Source organism: Trichosurus vulpecula, chromosome 5 (assembly GCF_011100635.1).
Source record: "Trichosurus vulpecula isolate mTriVul1 chromosome 5, mTriVul1.pri, whole genome shotgun sequence".
In the NCBI taxonomy this organism is placed as follows: Eukaryota; Metazoa; Chordata; class Mammalia; order Diprotodontia; family Phalangeridae; genus Trichosurus; species Trichosurus vulpecula.
Window position 1 is genome coordinate 11,306,482 of NC_050577.1, and position 19,141 is coordinate 11,325,622.

The 19,141-nt window shown below is 44.4% G+C and overlaps 1 protein-coding gene across 1 annotated transcript in view; it reads left to right on the forward strand.

Moving 5' to 3' along the window:
- Positions 1-3,641: 3,641 nt before the first annotated feature.
- Positions 3,642-19,141, forward strand: part of HDAC9 (histone deacetylase 9) — a 606,615-nt gene continuing 591,115 nt past the window's right edge. Inside the window, exon 1 of the mRNA XM_036759616.1 lies at positions 3,642-3,663. The gene's annotated coding sequence lies outside the window, so the exon portion shown is untranslated. The remainder of the gene's footprint in view (positions 3,664-19,141) is intronic.

Below are 19,141 nucleotides of genomic sequence, written 5' to 3' on the forward strand. Positions count from 1 at the left end.
ATACAAGTCTTTAGAGGCTAAAGGATCAGGTCTGAAAGCACTCGTGTCTCGGTGTCCTCTCCTCTGGACAATGCAGTTATTCAGCTGTCCCCTCTGGACCCTAGCATCCTGCCTCTGGAAGTGGAAGGGACCTCAGAGTCCATAGAGTCCAATCCCCCTACTTTACAGATATGAAAGCTGAGGTCCATGAAGTTAAGGAGATTGCTCAAGGTCAAACAGCTAGGTAGTAGTGGAGGCAGGGTTAGAACTCAGGGCTCCATGACTCCAAATTCAGTACTTAAAGTGTAATTCGCTGCCTCCTCAAAGGAGCGGAACAGAAATGAACATCCAGTTTGTAGGTGGTCTCCATGTTGGTTCAGAGGACTCATGAGTGATGACCACAGGTTGCCCTGATCCCTTGGCTAAGACAACTCTCTCCTCCCGTACATGAAAATCTATTCCTTCCTGGCTTTGCCGAAACCATGATATCTCAATCTCTATTACCTATCTCTCTCTGTCTGTATCTCTGTCTGTCTCTCTGTCTCTCTGCCTGTCCTGCCTGTCTGTGTCTGTCTTTCTGTCTCTCTGTCTCTCTCTCTCTGCCTGTCCTGTCTGTATGTCTCTCTGTCCCTCCTTCCCCCTCTCTCCCCATCTCCCTCTCTCTTTTCTTCTCCCTTTGCCTCTCCCCCTCTCTCCAGAATTTCGAAGAATCACAAAATTTCACCATTAGAAGGGGCCACCACAGTGAACTACCTCAACATGTACTTGATATTAATAATAATAAATCCTTGCTTCCTCACCCCTGACAAGCCATCCTCAGCCTTTGTTCTCAGGCCTCTCATGAGGGGGAATCACTCTTCTTGAAAGCAACCCCCTGTGTTTTAGGGCAGCCTTCATTGTTAGAATCTCTTTCCTGACATCCAGCCTAATTCCACCTCTTTGTAGCTTCCCCTATAACTCCATGTTCTTTCTTTTGGGACCAAACAGAACAAGGTTAATCCCTCTTCCACATGACAGCCTTTCAAGTAACCCTTCTCATGTTCCTGAATCTCCTCTAGTGTGAACACCCCTCCCCACCCCTACTCCTTCAAAGGATTCTCCCAGGGTGTGATCTTGAGGCCCTTCCCCATTCTGGTCACATACCTCTCCACACTCTCCAGCTCAGCACTGGCCTTGCAGCGGCCTTCATGCCTTGGCTTTTACTCATTCACTGGGTGCCTTCATCCTGAAAAAAGCCCCTTGGGCTACTGGACTATTTTTCTCTTTTCTCTTTGATGCCAAATCATATCAACTTCCTCTATTTTCTTAGCGCCCAGGCCCCCTTTAGTCTGGCTGCTACCCTCAAAAGTGTGCCACTGACTGCCATCTAATCCCCAAGGCATTGACTCAACTCCAATTCTTCTTGACAGCCACATGCTTTCCCAGAGAGTAAGGGTTCTTAACTTTTTGTGTGTCTCATGGCAGCCTGGGGAAGTCTATGGACCCATTCTTAGAATCATGTTTTTAAATGAATAAAATAAAATACACAGGATTACTGAGAATTCTTTTGAACTGCATTATATTATATTGAACTATGGTTATCAAAAATAATTTTTAAAATCAAGTTCATGGTCCCCAGGTTGAGAAGCCTTGCTATAAGCATAAGTCTGTTAATATCCATGCTGAAGTTTCAATAGAGATGCTTTTATTTATGAAAGCAAATTGGCTTTATTTAAGGGTCGATGATGACTCCAGGAGAAAAAAGTGCGTGGCAGGACCTTGATTACATAGAAGATTTCAAGTTTCCTTATAAACCAACATTACCACCTGATGGCAAGTTCCCCCAACTGCAGATACCAGCAGCCAATTTCTAAAAAAGGCTCAGAGGACAAATCCATCAATTAACAGACATTTTTTAAACATCTGTTGTGTGCCAGACACTTTTTAGGTGCAAATACAAAGAATGAACAGTCTCTACTCACAAAGACCTCATGGGATTGATCATGAATTTAGAGCTGGCACATGGAAGGAGGTAATCTAGCCATAGGGACAGCCACAGTGTGGAGAGCGCCAGACCCGAGTCAGGATACCCAAATGGCAATTCGTCCTCAAACTATTTCAGATATACCACCCTGGGCAAGTCATTTAACCTCCGTCTGCCTCAGGTTCCTCATCTGTAAAAGGAAGATGATAATAGCACCTCCCAGAGTTGTTGGGAGGATCAAATGAAATCACATTTGTAAAGTGTCTCACAGGCCTTACATTGCTACACAAACGCTAGCTGTTATCATTAGTCCACCCTCTCCCATTTTACAGAGGATAAAACCAAGGCCCACAGACAGGAGGTGATTTGTCCAACATCAGCACTCCTTGGCCACTGCCAACTTCCCATCTGGCATCATGCCAACCAGCCTTTCCAACTCTAACCCAACATCATTAAGGTCCCAATACCAAATCTCCATTTCGCCCAGCTCGGTCTGCTCACTGTCCCCAAGTGCTGCTTGCTTTTCCTCTCTTCTGCGTTCATCTTCCTGTCTTTTTCATCTGCCCTCATAATCCTTTTCTTCCCCTGCTCACCACCTACCCAAATTCCAGCCATCCTTCATTATGTAGGAACACCTGGGTTTGGATCCTAATGAGAGCAAGACTGATTCAGTGTGTGCCCAGCAACAAGTCATTAAAACACTCAGAACCTCATTTTGCTCCTCAACAAAGTGGGGGTTTTAGTAGCATTTTCCTCATAGGGCCAAGATCAAGACCAGAGGAGATCTGTGAAGTGACTTGACCCTTCTGGGTCTCAGTCGCCTTACCTGTCAAATAAGAGAGTGGGCCTAGGAGATGACCTCAGGGACCCTCCAGATTGAAATCTCAGATCCTAGAAGATGTATACAGATGGTAGCTATTTCTTCCACTGTCAGCATCACCGCTGCTTCCCACAGGGCTCTCCCCCTACCTTCTCATCTAGATCCTTCACTTTCCTTTATCTGCTTCCTTAGAGGGTTAGTTCATCATGCACTTCCAGGATGGCGGCTTCTTTCAGAAAGATGCTCCATGTTATTCTGTTCCATCCCCAAAGGCCTTGCATGGCACTTTGAACATAGTGAGCACTCCGTAGATTTTTAAAAATGCATTTGTTGTCCCACCTGAGAAGCGGCAGAGTGTGTTTGGGGTGCAGAGATAGGAATAGCCCTAGGATCTCTGACTCAAACTCCCAAACCCTTGGGCCTTGGCGGGTGGAAGGAAGGACAGTGTCCTCCCAGGGATAGCTTTCTACTTCTCCCCACACCCTAGCTTCTGACCAGTAACTCCAATGTGTTTGCAAGATTACATTGTCACCTTGTAAAAGGCATTTAGTTTAATGCCTAAAACTGCTTTGGAGGGACAGATCAGATGGGAATATGAGCTTCCTGAGGACAGGGGGAATATTCATTTTGTCTTTAGCATCGTCTCACGTGAGGTAGAAGCCATGCAATCAATTACTGAATCAGAAGAAATATAATAATTGTAAAAGAAATGATGCTCCCTGACCTGTAGCACTTTACATTTGCAAAGTGCTTTTTATCCGTTATCTCATTTGGGCCTCATGCTCCTCCTTCCCCTCCCCTGGGCATTAGCCAGAGCTCAGCCTGAGAGGTTGGCATTTCCTAAGCTAAACCTGATCTCTCAATTACATTTCAGGGCTGCTGTTCTCCCTCCGTGTACCCGGTAAGCAAGTGCATTACGTTATTTTTTTCTCAGGGGAGGGGCAATGATCCCAACCTGTTCACGTTTGTCCTTCTGGCCTGGCACGTCTCTGCTTCATATGTCTTTTCACAACATCAGAAAGGCCTGATTGCTCAATAGCTGTAAGATCTTCCATGGGGCTGGTGCTCTCTGGTGAGCTGTGGGCTTATGGATTCTGCTGGCTCTCTGTTTCCTCAGAATCAGTTGACATCAGTCCATACAGAAATTTTTCTTTGCAAATGTAAGTTTCTTCAAGTATCTCTATTCCAAAAAGCCTCTTTAATGTACCATTTCCTTTATTGTGTAAAGGGAAAACATAATTTGGGCAAATACCCAATTTATTACTGACACACCCTTGAGACTCCTTTCCAGGATGCTGTTGTGATTTGTCTCCAAATCCTTTCTGTTCTCCCCCCATCTCTCTCTCCCTTTCTCCCTCCCTCCCTCACTCCCCCTCTCCTTCTCCCCTTCCTCTCTTCTATCTCTTGCTCTCCTCTTTGTCTTGAGCCAACTCCCCACCCTGCTGGAATTCCTTTGGTTCTGTTACAAGTGCTTAGTCAGCATTGGCCACCTTTGGAAAGTCAACTGGAGGACTCTGGCTCTGTGGGAGTCAACATAAGGGGGAGTGATGGAGGCTTCCATGAAACCCCACAGGGGCTATATCTCTCTTCACCAAAGATAAATAGGTTTGGAGAGAACAGAATGATCTGTTAGGCTGGAGATGAGCTAACTTTCCACATGTGACTAAGAGCTCTGAAAAACTATGGAATGTCCCCTACCTCACTCCACGGACTCATTGCTCAGAGACCCAAGCCCAAGCTCTCTTCATCACAAACAGGATTTCCTCAGTACCTATGTTAGTGGATAGGACAACTGTCTTACAGTATGATGGAAGAGAACTGAACAATGATGCTGGAAAGATTAAGTGGCTACTATGTGCCAGGCTCTGTGACTGGCCCTAGGGATGGAAATACCAGCCCCACAAAAACAACAAAAACCCTACCATGATCCCTACTCTCAAGCAGCTGACATTGTTGAGGTAGGAGAGGCGTGGGGTAGACCATACTGACATGACAAGCAAGATGAGGAGGGACAATAAACCAGACAATGAAATGGACAAAAAGTGATTAGACCAGTCAGAGGCACACAGAAAGAGAACATGGTTATGGAAGCCAAGGGAAGAGAATGTGCCCAGAAGTGGTGAAGGACTGGTGGTCAATAGCATTAAATGCTGCAAAAACACCATGGCTCACAGAGATGGAGAGGACACTGCTGGATGTGGCAGTTTAGAAATCATTGGGGAGCTCTGAAAGAGGGCAGTCTGAGTGCAGGAGCCTTGGGGGAGAAGCAAGATTGCAAAGGATGGAGGAGAGAATAGTAGGTGAGGGGACCAGGAATACTGGCATAGATGCTTCTTTCTGGGAGGTCTGCATTGCAAAAAGGCGTGTGGTTAGGAGAGGCTCTTTGTCTCCTAATAGGAATGGAAATCATAGCAAATGGGAAAAAAGAATCTGGCACAATCACCCACCCCTGAAGAACAGGGGATTCTGAAGGTTTTCCTGTAGGTATAAGAGTATGATAAATATGGAGATGAGGCATAGCTAAAAATACCTTGTCACTTTTATAGATTGCAGTGGAGAGCCTGAGAATGCAGTGATTTTTCTTCAGTGATTACAGCCAAGAATGACCCAGGCGTGGGAGCATCAGCATCTACTTTATTTAAATCATCTATCACCTGCCCATTGTGCTCATTTAAGGTCAGCCCCTTTTTGCCAGCTCCCAGGCTGCCTTTATCAACTAGGTGAGAAATATCTGTGAGTTTCATCTCTGATGGTAGGAAAATGCCGTATCCTGAAGGTGTCCAGGGTGGACAGTAATTCCCTGTGTTTGCTTTTCTAAGGGTCAGAACATCAGTATGCCTTGGGTTAGTTCAACCCTTTCCCTCCAGTGAAAACCCAGACCTGCCAGTCCCCAGGGATGTTAAAATGCATTCAGAACATACACAGCCGATTTTAATGTAATTTTCCAGAGGCGGTACGACTTCTGTCCTGATCTGGGGGATCACTCTAAGCACGAGGGGGCCCAGGAAGATGAACAGGACTGCAGGTGCCAATATCAGCAAATGGGCTGATGAATCTTATTAACACTTCGAGTCTGAGAACAAGCCATAGATGGATATTGGGTTAATTATAGCGTTCGTGCGTCAATTAGAGCACACTGTTATTAACACTTCGAATTATGCTCATGCGTCAATACCTCGGGGACCAGCTCGTTTGTCAGGGTGGGAACTCTTGGGACAGGAACGTCTGCCACTAATGCAGATCGCAGCCCACCTCTAGCTTGTAGTTAAGAGAGCTGCCCAAAGTTGAGCCGGGGAAACTGATTTGCTGAGGGGTCACACAGCAGTGGGCGTCTGAGGGTACGTGACGTCTAGATAGAAGACAGGTTCGGAGTTTGAACACAGGTCTCTCTGACCTCACGCCCAGCACCCTGTGCTGTGTGGCCTCTCAGTATCTGTGCCTATTGTGTGTCCTTGTCACTATAGCATTTTACAAAATCACTTTTACACACACGGGGATCCCAAAGGTGCAGTGCTAAGCTTTAACGGCTTAAAAGCGCATTAAGACTTTGGGACACTCTGTATTATCTCCTCCAAGCCTCATAATAGATTTATGAGGTTGATGTTATTATCCCCATTGTACAAATGAGGAAACTGAGGCTCAGGGAGGTCATGGTCACATGGCTAACAAATATTAGAGATAGGATCTGAATCCATGTCACAGGAATGTAAAGTCAGGGATGGAGAGCTAGAAGGGACACCAAGTCTAACCCCCCAAAACAAAAAGTTAATAAATGACTTTTCTTCCCTTCCTCCCTTCTTTCCTCCTTCCATTCTTCCCCCTCTCCCTCCCTTCATTTCTTCCTACTTTCTTTCCTCTCTCCTTCTCTGTCTCCCTTGCTTCCTTCCCTTCCTTCCTTCCTCCCTTCTTCACTGTTTCCTTCCTTTTTCCTTCTTTCTTTGTCTCTCCCTTCCTTCTTTCCTCCCTCCTTCCATCTTCCTTCCTTTCATCTTCCCTTCCTTCCTTCCTTCTTTCCTTCCTTCTTTACTCCCTCCCTCCCTCCCTCCCTTCCTCCCTCCCTTCTTTCTAGAAAAGAGGTTAAGTGCACTGGGAAATGTCTAAGGCAGATAACCCCACCCAGTTCCTCCTGACTCTAAATCCAGTGCTCTGTCCACTATATAATATGCTGGTATTAGTTCTTAGTTTTGGAATAGGGATGAGAAAGTATGTAAATCACACTGGGAGGGGGAGGCATTATCTCATAGGGCCTCTAATACAGCGTGCTGATTTTAGCTGCGAAGAAGTACCTATTGCTTCATGCTTTCCAGCCTTGATGTATCTCGTGCAGCGGATTTCTTCCATTAACACCTCTTCTTTCCCCATTTCTTGGTGTCAAATTATTTCCATGTTCTTTGTAACTTCATGATTCTTGACTCATAAATGTTTCAAAAGCCACTTGTAATAATTAACCAGCTACATGTCCTTCAAGCAATTTTGTCTCTGAGGAGAAAAATGTTACCTGCTGGACTTTGCATTTGGCAGATTTAGGGAGACATCACCAGCAAGTTATGCTTTATCCTATATGGAAGTGTGTGTGTGTGTGTGTGTGTGTGTGGTGTCTGTGTGTGTGTCTGTCTGTGTTGGAGGGAGGTGTGAAAATTTGTGGGGGAGGGGAATAAGATTAAAACAAAACACTTTAAAAATGTTTGATCCCATGATCTGAGTGGCTGGCTGAAAGATAACCAACTTCAGGTTGGTTTGGAGGTTGTATCATTGACTCACTAAGTGTCCTAAAGTAAGTCCCTTAACATCTCCATCTGGTTTCTATTTACAAGGATGGATTTAATGCTGGAAGGGGCCTCAGAGGCCAAGTAGACCCACCCCCTCATTTTACAGATGAGGGAATTGAGGTTCAGAGAGAGAAAGTAACTCACTCAAAGTCATACAACAAGTGAGCATCATGACCAGAATTCTGAGTGAAGTCCCATGACTTCAAATCCAGAACATTTTTGATTTGCTGCTGCCCCAACCCAGCTCCATTATCTCTCAAGTTCTAATTAGCCATTTGCTGTGTGGATGTGCTGGAAGAATAAATTATACAAAGCCCATGGAAGTCTGTGGAGCTCTAGCAAAAGGCGCACTCAGGAACAAAGATGAAAAAAGTACAAGTTCTTTTTGGGGGCTGATCTGAATGTCTTTGGAAATTTAGCAGTTTGGGGGGAGACAGAATCTTCCAATCTCAGAGTTGGAAAGGGCCTCAGAGACCATCAATCAGTCAAGTCAGTCAGTGCACTTTTATTAAGCACCTTCCATGTCCCAGGCCCTTTGCTAAGTGCTGGGGCTTCAAGTACAAAGAATGAAATAGTCCCCACTCTCAAAGAATCTATATTCTAATAGAGGAGATACCCATTACATATAAAAATAAATACAGCTTGAATCTAAAGTGAAGAAACACACAGATATGCACGGTAATTATAAACATGGCAGTTTCAGTGAGGGGGGCCTCGCAGTTGGGGGAATTGGGGAAAGCTTCATGCAGAAAATGGTGTTGGAGCTGTGTCTTGAGGTGGGATAAGGAGGATGTGGATCCCAGGCATGGTGGATGGCCCGGAAGTGTGGGGTGTGAGGAATGGAGGGAGAAGGCCACCCAGGCCTCCCCAGGCTTGACGGAGGATCTCCTGACCGACAAGGACTCATCGAACCTCCTCCTGAGCTCTGCAGCAAGGAGTCATCTTCTAGAACCCTAGGGCCTCTCCCAGTTCAGTGAAAAGGGCACTCAATATGTTGGCAGAGGTTCTGGGTTCAAATCCTTGCTCTTCCACTTCCTAGCAAATGGCTTAACCTCTCTGGGCCTCAGTTTCCTCACCTGTAAAATGAAAGGGAATTGCTACATGACTGACCTCTAACAGCCCTTGAAGCTGTGAATCTAGAATTATTTCCTTACTTTTGGAGAGCATTAATTTTTAGGAAGTCTGCTGCCCTGTTTACTTCTACCCTTCAATGAGATGGGGCTGTGAATAGCGACGATGCTGATGAGAACTGCCGTTTATAGAGGACTTTAAGGTTCTCAAAACCTTTCCTCCCTCACCAATCCTGCCCGCTCATTGCCCATTGATACTTATATTCAGAATTTATCTCCTGCTTGTCCAGTCTTCTCCTATTAGATGATAATCTCCATGAGGGCAGGGACCGCACCTCACTTATAGGATCACAGATTTGTACATGGAAAGGACTCAAAAGTCATTCCTTCCAATCCCCTCATTTTCCAAATAAGTAAGAGGCCCAGGGAACTTCATTGACTTATGCAGGGTCACTCTGGGAGTGAGTATCAGGTTGGGTTTGAATCTGGGTCTTCCAACTCCAGAGTCTCCAAGTGCTCCTTGACACACCACCCTTTCTTTTTTTTTGGGGGGGGGGGGCAGGGCAATTGGGGTTAAGTGACTTGCCCAAGGTCTCACAGCTAGTACATGTGTCAAGTGTCTGAGGCCAGATTTGAACTCCCGGTCCTCCCGACTCCAGGGCTGATGCTCTACTCACGGCACCACCTAGCTGCCCCTCACCGCCCTTTATTGATATTTCCTATCATACAATTTAGAGCCAAAAAGAGCCTTAGCAGCCCTCTAGTGAAGCTCCTTTGTTCTATAAATGAACAGATTGAGGCACAGATGGTCAGCCACCTTTCCCCAGGTTCTGCAGGACAGTAGAAGCAGAACTGGCTGGGATTTGAACCCAAGGCATCTGAGGCCAATTTAACTGGTTCCCTTCTACTCTATTATGCTGACTCTTTGAGTGTGGATTCCTCAACCCCTAGTGCCTAGTACAGTGCACTCTACATTCTAGTGTTGTTAAATCTTGAATGAATAAACTCATTCCCACACCATCTCCCTTGCTTTGGAGTCACAGGACCTTGTTTCAAAACCCAGCTCTTCTATTTACTCCTTATTTGTTCTTTGACAAATTCTTTCCCTCTCTGGTCCTCAGTTTCTGGACCAGATGGCCTCTAGGGCCCTTTTTGATGTAAATCCTTGTTCCAAGGATGCAGGGCTAAAATGTCATTATTGATGGTGATGATGTTGGTCCACAGTTGGCAGGGCTTCATCTAACAGCACAGGGATCTCCTTAGGAAGTGGCTTGTAGACATTTGGGACTCATCTCATGATGGAGTGGTGAAAGAGTGAACCCGAGTCCCTGCAGAATCTGGGAATATAGATTTGGAAGCCCCAGCAATTGGCTGGGAAATGGAAGCATTGAAGGAAACACGAATGAAAGGGTGATGTTGTCCCAGCTTGATGCGAGTGAGGAGATGTGCCCGATCCACCCTGGGCTCTGGCCTTGCAGAGACACTCATCAGGCCAAGGTATTCAGTGTTGTGCTGGTGAGACTGGACAAAGGAAAGGCTCAAAGGAGTGTGGCCCTGAGCCAGAGGGTGGGAGACATCATTCCTTTGGCTGCTTTTTTCTTCATTCAGGAAAACTCAAGAAGACGATGTGAAACTGATGGATCGTGACATTTCTTGGCAGCTCTTCTCTTATATGACTTTCCATCTTTGTAGTCTGGAAAGTTATGACACTGTTTTTGAAAGACATTATCATAGCTCTCCACATAGCTCATGCCTTGTCTGTAGTTCCAAATTCCCCAGCACTGGCTCTCCATTTGTTGGTCAGTAATTCTTTAGGTTCTCTGCTCCCATTGTATCTTACTCTCATAAGACAAAGAACAGCTACTGATGAAGCTCGTGAGTGGATTTATATGTCAAAATGCCCCAAAGCCATCTAATTCTTCAGATGGGCAGGGAGTCTCTTTGATCATATAACAAATACTTATGGACTTTTCCGAAATCCCTGCTTCCTCACCTCCTGGACAGGTAACAGGATTTTCTCGTAGGCTCATCATGAGAGTTTGATTTTTTTCCCCCAATATAGCCACAATCTGTAATGTCATTGGTCCTCTTCAAAAGTGAAGGACAAACAACAACAGCCAGATGAGATTAATATTAACAGAAAATAGACTTCAGTTAAGCAAATATCCTAGGACGGGTGGCATGGCAAAACTGAATAAAAGGAAAATGAGAGGTTCCCATCATACCAATGTGGAAGAAAAAAAAGAAGATATCTTATGAGACCAATGTGAATGTATAGATAATTCATTTACCGAATAAGATTAAAAAAACCACATTTAAAAAAGATAGCTAACTTGGGATGAATAACCTAAGTAATAAAATACACACCACTAAAGATGAGAAGAAAATCAGATCGGATACCTTTCACAGCTATGACTGGGGGGTAATCAAACAAGCGATAGAGATGATAGCAACAAATAAAGTAGATAATTTCAAATACATGAACTTGAAAAGCTTATGAATGATTGAGATCAATACAATTAGGAACAGAATGCCCCCTTTTTTTTATCAAATATGAGAGTTTTCTTTCTTAAAAGCTTGTTAACTCTATTTATAGACAGGGAGCCAATGGTTCCATTGATCAGTTTCTGACCCTTAGGGGCATTTTTTCTTTCCACTTACTTTGTCTGGGAGGGCCCAATCTCTCCCCTGACAGACTTTGTCCCTCCATACTCAAGGACTCCTCCTCAGGGAGGCTGATGCTAAAGGGGCATTCTTCCAGGGCTAGGAATGGCACCCCACAAATTGCCAAGTGCTCTTTGCCAACGTGCTTGTTGTTTAGCCAATTTTGGTTCTGTTCTACTTTACCATGGTGGTAATAGGTGGATCTGCTCCTGACCTAGCTATCCCTTTGTGCTGAAACACCTTATCGAAAAGATGGAAAATAATCCTTCTCAATGCCCAGACAAAATGATTATAAATTGGCCATTTTCCCATCTGCTCTTCATTTCAAAGGCTATTAAACCCATTTCTCAGCCCCTGGAAATCCACCACCTGGTGAAATACTTTCACGCTTTTTTCTGTGGCTTCTGGGCTTGGTCATGAACTCCTGTCTTGCTTCCATTCCTGGGTCATCATACAGCTAGAACTTAACTGTTTCAAAACCAAAGGTACCTGGAATCCCCCCAGAGAATGCTGGGCTCATATTTCCTCTGCTTTCCCTCTGTCTACTCTTTCTTATACCAAAGGGTGATGTTCTCCTGCCCAGTTTGGCTCTAGACCTTTGAACAAGACCTCGCATAGAGCAGGCTTAGAATAAAGGTGTATTGGCTCTGATTTGCTGAATTAATCTCGATCTGAATTATAAATGCTGTCTGGATAATTGTGACTGATGGATTGTTTTCAGCAAACTGTTCTGCTGAAATGCTTTGCTCTGTCATTATTTTTAAGAAAGTCACCTTTGTGCTGTGCTGTTCAAGAAAAAATTTGGTTTTTCAGGGACTTGTGCCATCCTCTGCAGTGATATCCCTCAGAAGCCTCAAACTGGTATGCCACCCTGTTATCTGAGCAGGGCTGAAAATGCATTCAGTGTTTTAAATGAGCCGAGAGGTCTCCCTGTCAAAGGATCTGCTCTTCATTCTTTGGGACCTAGTGTCCTGACATTGAAAATCATCAGAATACTTTATCATAATTTTCAGACTAAGTCTTGCTTGATTCAATGACTCTTCCACCAGAATTTCTAATCAGGTTTTGAATGAGTTCCTTTCCCCCCGCCCAGCTCAATGAACATTGCAGTGCTGAAGCAGACGAACAGATTAAACCCGGTGCAGCTGGTCCATAAGTCATGGTATATTATATATGGGAAAGCTTTTCACCAGCATACAGGATGGATTTGGTAGTGGAAAGGAACGGATGCCTTGGAAAACCAGGAAAGAAGAGCAGCCATTAGAAAATGTGGCCCCCTTTCTGAATCAGTTTGTTATTAATAATGATGATAAAATGTGATTTTATTTAAGTAGCAAGTTTCTGATAAGAAACTTTCACTACCAAGATAAACAGACACTTCTGCTCCAACTTATTGTCCTAGCAAGTTGCCTACTATTCAAGTGACTTGTCCAGGGTCACACACCTAGAATCTATGAGATGTAGAGGACTTGAACCCAGGTATTTCTAATTCTTATTTATTTATCTGTAATTGCAGTTAATGATAACTAGCTTTCTACTACATGAGACTGTAAAGCCAAGGGCCTTGAGATGCACTGCCTCATCGGAGCCTCACGCCAACCTGACGGCGCCGTAATTATTTCTGTTTACAGTTAAGAAACCCGAGGCTGAACAAGGCTAAAAATGCCTCGCCTGGTCCCTTAGCTAGTAAGTGTCAGAGGCAGGATTTGAAACCGGGCCAGTACTCTATCGTCTTGTGTACTGCCTCTGGGAGCATAATTAGAAGTGTGTTTGCTTTTATTAGAATAGCCACTTCTTAGAGGGCCGGCAGAGCACCAAAAGGTTCTCCAAATTAAGGTAGGGCCAAAAAGACTCATAGATCTGCCTTCCCCTGCACCTGCCCATAAACAATGCTCTGTTTAGTCCATCATGGGCTGGCTATCTTTGTGGGGCTTGGACTTTCAGAATGTATTTTAGGAGAGTTTAAAGTTTTATGAGCAATTCTTTTCTTTTTTCCTTCTTATTTTACATAAATGCTCTTCGCATAAAAAATATTTTTAAGTCAGTGAAGAGTATAAAAAAAGGGAGAATGTGTACAATTTTGTTTGAATGGATCTGCTGAAAAGCCTTTCAAAACCCAGATGATTTCTCAGGGCCCAGGTCACATTGGCCCTCTCTGATTCTATGGAAGCCTTAGCTTCACCCCTGCCCCCACCCCACATGCAACCTTTCCTAGTCTTCTAGGGTCTTCCAGGCCCATGTGAGTTACCTCCTTCCTGTGCTCACTAGCAAATGCACTGGTGTGGTTCCAGTTAGCATCTCATAAATCTGTGATCTAATTAATTACATCTCCCTTCAAGCTCACAATGAAAGCAACAGCATTGGCCAGGGTTCTGATGCTGGGCTCTACCTTCCAGTTGGCCTTATGGGCCAGGACGTTGCTGAAAATGGTCATGTAGAGGGTGGCTGGAAACTGCTGAAAATGGTTAACTCCATCCCCTAAACTCAAATGTTTCCCACTTATTCTTCAATCAGAGGAAACTGAGAGTTCTAAAAACACACACACACACACACACACACACTCACTCTGAATCTCATTTTCAGTTTCAAGACTCAACTCTGGCAAACCAGTGATTTTTATCTGGTAACTTGTAGTAGAAGCTGATAAATCAGAAGCTCAAGCCATAGAGGGGAATTCATTGTGTAAGGGAACTGGGCATCCATGACCATCTACGCTTGGTAGGATGGGTGACCATCCCTGCCTGAAGGCAGATGTCATAGCGTGTTGTTGGAGGCTTTTGCGTGCAGGCTCTGTTGGGTCCAATGGGGTTTGCCTAATGAGCTATTTGTCTTGTCCCAGATGACATCTTGTTGCTTCAAACCGTAATGAGATGCCAGGCAGATTGACTTGATTGGCATTGATGGATGGGTTTGTTGAAATGTTGCCTCGCTCTCCTTCCTTTCAGGGCTCTGTGGGGAGTGTGGGGTTGGGGGCTTTGTCTCTCCTGGGCTGCCCAGCTGTAATCACATAAACAGAACGCTTCTGCCAGCTTCAGGTGTCAGCGGGAAGTTCTCAGCTAATCCGGCCATTCGTCTTCAATGTCCAGAACTTGTGCTTACTGTCAGTCATGGCCTTTGTTCACAACTTTGATCTCAGAGCGTGTGTCAGGAGAAGCAGTGTCTGTGCTGAGTTATGTGTGGAAGAGGGTAGGGGCCAGACTTCTGAGGCAGGTCCGGCTGTCTCCCCAGCATCTCTGGTCAGTCACTTGGCTGGGAGAGCAAAGGAAAAGATGGATTTCAGCTTCTCAGTATGTGGCTGTGTGCCCCCACCCCACTTCATAAGCCCCTTTGTGGGGATGCCGATATGCCAGAGATCATCAGTACCAGGACACCTGGCCAGTTATTGTTCACCACACAAATGCATCAATCATAATTAACGTTCTGAAGGAAGATAGATTAAGGCACCGTTCAATTTTTTTTCAAGCAGCCTGTTTGTGGCTTTTCTGATGAAGAGAACTTGGACTGATACAGATGACCAGACCATTATTTTCTGGGTGGATTCCATCTCAGTGATTGAATGTCACACAGAGGGGGAAAGCCCCCAGAGGGTGGGGAGGGAATATAAGCACATGAGAAAATTCAATTTAATTTAATTTCTTCAGTCCAAAAACATATATGAGGATGTATCATGGTCCAGACAGTGTACTAAGCTCTGGAGATCCAAAGATAAAAACAGAGCAGTCTTTGCACTAAAAGAGTTTACATTCTATTGGGGGAAGCCACATTGAGGCAAATAGGTAAAGATGAAATGTGAAGGGAAAGACCAGAAACTGTAGTTGGAGATTACTAGTGGGTCTTTGAGGCAAGTGGAGACTTTAAAGGAATAGACCAGAGGAGGGAAAGTAGACTATCAGCCTTGGGAATTTCCCAGTTTAACTGTCTTGAGAGGGAAGGACAGGGACATTGAACTGCATCCTCAACCTGCTGATGTCAATGGTCCCAACTCTCCTCTCTGGCCTTTCTCATCTGAGTCCCCTGAGCTCCTGAAGCCTTCCCCAGTAAGAAAGTTTATCTTCCACCTCCTCTCAATCAATCCTGAATCCGCCCACTTGTGTCATTTTACCTCTCCCACTGGAATGTAAACTCCTGGAAGATTTTGTCTTTTATCTATGCCTGACAACTATTGGGAATTTGGTAAATGTTTGATGCCTGCCTGCTTGACTTGGAATGCTTTTCCATGGCATGAGATGGACTATGGAATTAATTCATTGCCTTTTTTTCAGAACACCTCAAATGAATTTTTAAAAATTAAACAGAACTTGATCAGATTTCTAACATGGCTTTTCTTTTAGAAAATGTACTTCTTTTTAGGTAGAGTGCGAAATAGTGGGTGTCAGATAGGCCCTAGAGCTAGGACAGCCTGGGTTCAAGAGCTCTGCCTAACATAGAGTATACTAGCTCTGAAATTGGAAGGCACTTCCCTGGTCATCTGCTCTGACCCTCTCATTTCACAGACAGGAAGCTGAAGCCCAGGATTGCTAAAAAACTAGGAAAAACTCCCAGAGGCGTGAACCAAGTACTATGACTCCAGTGGTGGAGTGATTTCCATCGGACTACCCTACCTCCTTTGCTAGGCGGGTGACCCTGGAGAAGTCATTCAACCTTTCACTGCCCTAGACAACTGAAGACTATAAATTTCATACTAGTTGTCTATGTGCTTTGGTGAAAGGAGTTGCCATCCTGGGAATTCTTCACTCTGATGCAGTCATGTCTGGACCTAAAATCATATTTTTGAGCACACACACACATATGCACACACAAAGGCATAGGCACATATATACATTTGGTAGAATGTTTACCTGAGTTAAAGTTCACATTCTTTTGTTTTCCATTGTTTTCTGGCCCAGGATTAGTTCCAAGCAGAATCCAGGACGCAACCAAGGAAAGTGAAGAAGGAAATGGTTCATTTTTCACACCTCTTTGAAAAAATATTTAGCTTCTCATTCCAAGGAGCCTAAAGGAGGTCTCAGATTCCTCAGTAGGTAGAACGGAAACTCCCAAGCCCAAAGACCTGATAATAGATGGAGCAGTCAGAAGACTGGAGTGATGGGTTTGAAAGGCGGACTGCAGCAGCCACCCATGTTAGGCATTCACACTGCTGAGAAGTCTGCTGGCTCTGATTCAGTGGCCGCAAGCCTGGTGCCTGCTTTATGACTAGTAGCCAGGGAATTATAAATGTGGCTCTATAGGTAAGGACAGTTTATTTTTGATAGGCCTGATATATTAATGTTACTAACTAGCAGGTGACCAGCAAGCCAGAATTCCAGTTTTGTCTCTAGGGCCCTGCTCTCATATTGTTATGGAAGCAAACATAGACTTCCTGTGAGCCGGCAGACTGGGGTACCATCGATCGGGGGCTGAATTTCTCAGGCAGCCAAGTCACATAAGTGACATTCATAGAAGGATGGACCAATGAATTTTACATTCACCAATATATGCCTATTGGGAGGATATCGTCTTGTTTTGTGTGACTTTTTGTTGTTGTCTGGATTTCAGTACAATATAATTTTTACATACTGAAGGTAGATGTCCCCCCCCAAAAAAAAATAAATGCAAGATTAAATGCACACACCAATAAATGGCAGGGAAAGCCAACTTGCCACAGATGGGTAGATTTGGATAATCTAAAATTTTTCTCATGGATGTTTACTAGAATAAAGGAAACTTTAGACAGATCTTTCTCTAATTATAGATCTGTATTTAGGCACATGTGTTTACACACACATGCAATATGTTTGTGTACTCAGAACAATCTCTATTTTGAAGTAAACATAAGACATTTATGAAAGCACAACCCACACCAAAACAAAACAAAAATCCCCCTCATTTTGGGGTGTCATGAACTGGTAATGTTGCCGCAAAAACCAAATAAAGCTTGCGTGCATTGAATGGTATCTATAGGTTTGGAGTTTGTTTCGTTTTGTTCTTTTTAACCCAAACGAAATCTCAAAGTCTGCCCTTAATTTAATTCTATCTAAAGCTAAAACTCATTAGTGGCTCTCTGTGCACGTCACTTCTGGGCAAGCATGACACTGAATCAAAGGCTTCTTTACAAGCGTTTTGTTCTGTTTTTTGCTTAATCGAAACCTTGATTCATGCTAGAGGGAGAGATATTGCTATTTTTTTATAAATATTTTTGGGTTTTCTTAGTTTATATTGAGAACCTTCCAAATTCCCTGTAGCCTCTGCCCCTCCCCCCCGCCCATGCTTGGATTCCTAAAAAAGCTTCCCTAATTGGAAGACAATCTGTGGGTCAGCCCTCCCTCAGAACTAAAGCTCAATGGGTCCTTTTGCTGAGCCATTTGCTGATTTTTATCAGCCAACGTGCTGGACATTGATTCCTGAGACAGTTGTAGAAAGGGTAATTAGATGGTTGGCGAATATTTCGGAAAGGAAGCCAGCATGGTTTCATCAAGAATAGGCATACAAGATGAACCTCATTTCCTTTTTTTGACAAGATTACTAAGCTAGGAAATGTGGGGAATGCTGTGGCTATAGTTTACTTAGATTTTAGCAAAACTTTGGGTGAGTATCTCCTGCTATTCTTGTGGCAAAGATGGAGAGATATCAATTAGGTGATAATATAGTTGGGTGGCCTCAGGGCTGTTTGGATAGCTGGATTCAGTGATTGGGAATTAATGGTTCCACGGCAATGTGAGAAGAAATCCTCCTGCACTGTCTTTAGCAGACCTCATGTACAGGCTTCTGTTCAATTCTGGGTGCTAGGACTTAAGAAAGACATTGATAAAATGGAGAGTGTCCAGAGGATGGCAAAGGACCAGCTGGAGGAACAGGGACATTAATCTGGGAGAAGGGAAGACTCAGGACACATGATAGCTATCCACAAGTATGGGGAACTTGCAAAAAGTTGCAAAAAACTCAAAATTTGGATTGGTTGTCAGGAAAATCTTCCTAATAATTAGAGTCATCCCAAAGTGGGATGGGATGGCTCCAGAGGTGGTGAGTTCCCCTTCCTTGAAGGTATTCAAACAGAGACTGAAGGCCACTTATCTGGTATGTTAGAGTGGGCATTCCTTCAGTATATAGCTGCTAAGCCCCTTTGCCCTGTCAAATTCGGTGATTCCATGATGAGAGGGAGGGGCACGTATCCAGGGCACACATGTGACCAGGGAAGATCCATAAAGAAGCAACTGCTTTGAGCTTGTGTGGTCAGAGGATATGAATGGTCAATGTCCCCACCTTTTCCATTCCAGGGCTGCCAGTATCCTCTGAAGATGTCATGATGCTGTTTTCTGAGGGTCTCATGTCTCCATTCCATACTGCAGACACGTTCTGTTCAGTAATGGCTCACGATAGTAGAATTTGATGTCACCAGCTTGTGAACTTCATCTCTCTAGGGCCACTTCTGACAATTTCTATTCCTCTTCACTAGAGTTCAGTGATTAGTCTCCCCCAATGTGCTTTTTGTTTTTGCCAGGCAATTGGGGTAAAGTGACTTGCTTAGGGTCAAGTGTCTGAGGTAGAATTTGAACTCAGGTCCTTCTGACTTCAGGGCAAGTGGCAATCAGGATAAAGTGCCAGTTGTTTGATCATAGATAAAGCTCTGAGGCACCACCCTCAGCTAAGGGACAGGGGACATAAGCCAGACAGAGGACCCCGCAGGCTAAGGTTACCTTCTCTTTTATGCTAAATCTCTTTGATGTTAAATCAAAGTTGTCTCTGACCCGGTTGTATCTGACTTGGGGTTAAAACTTCCTTTAACTCTCACTTAAGGCCTTTCGAGTAGCCTGTTCCCCCTAAACCCACAGCTGGGTTCTCTGCCAAAGAAATTCCGCAGAAGCAATGTGGAAGCTTGGCTTGAGAGAAACCCTTTTCG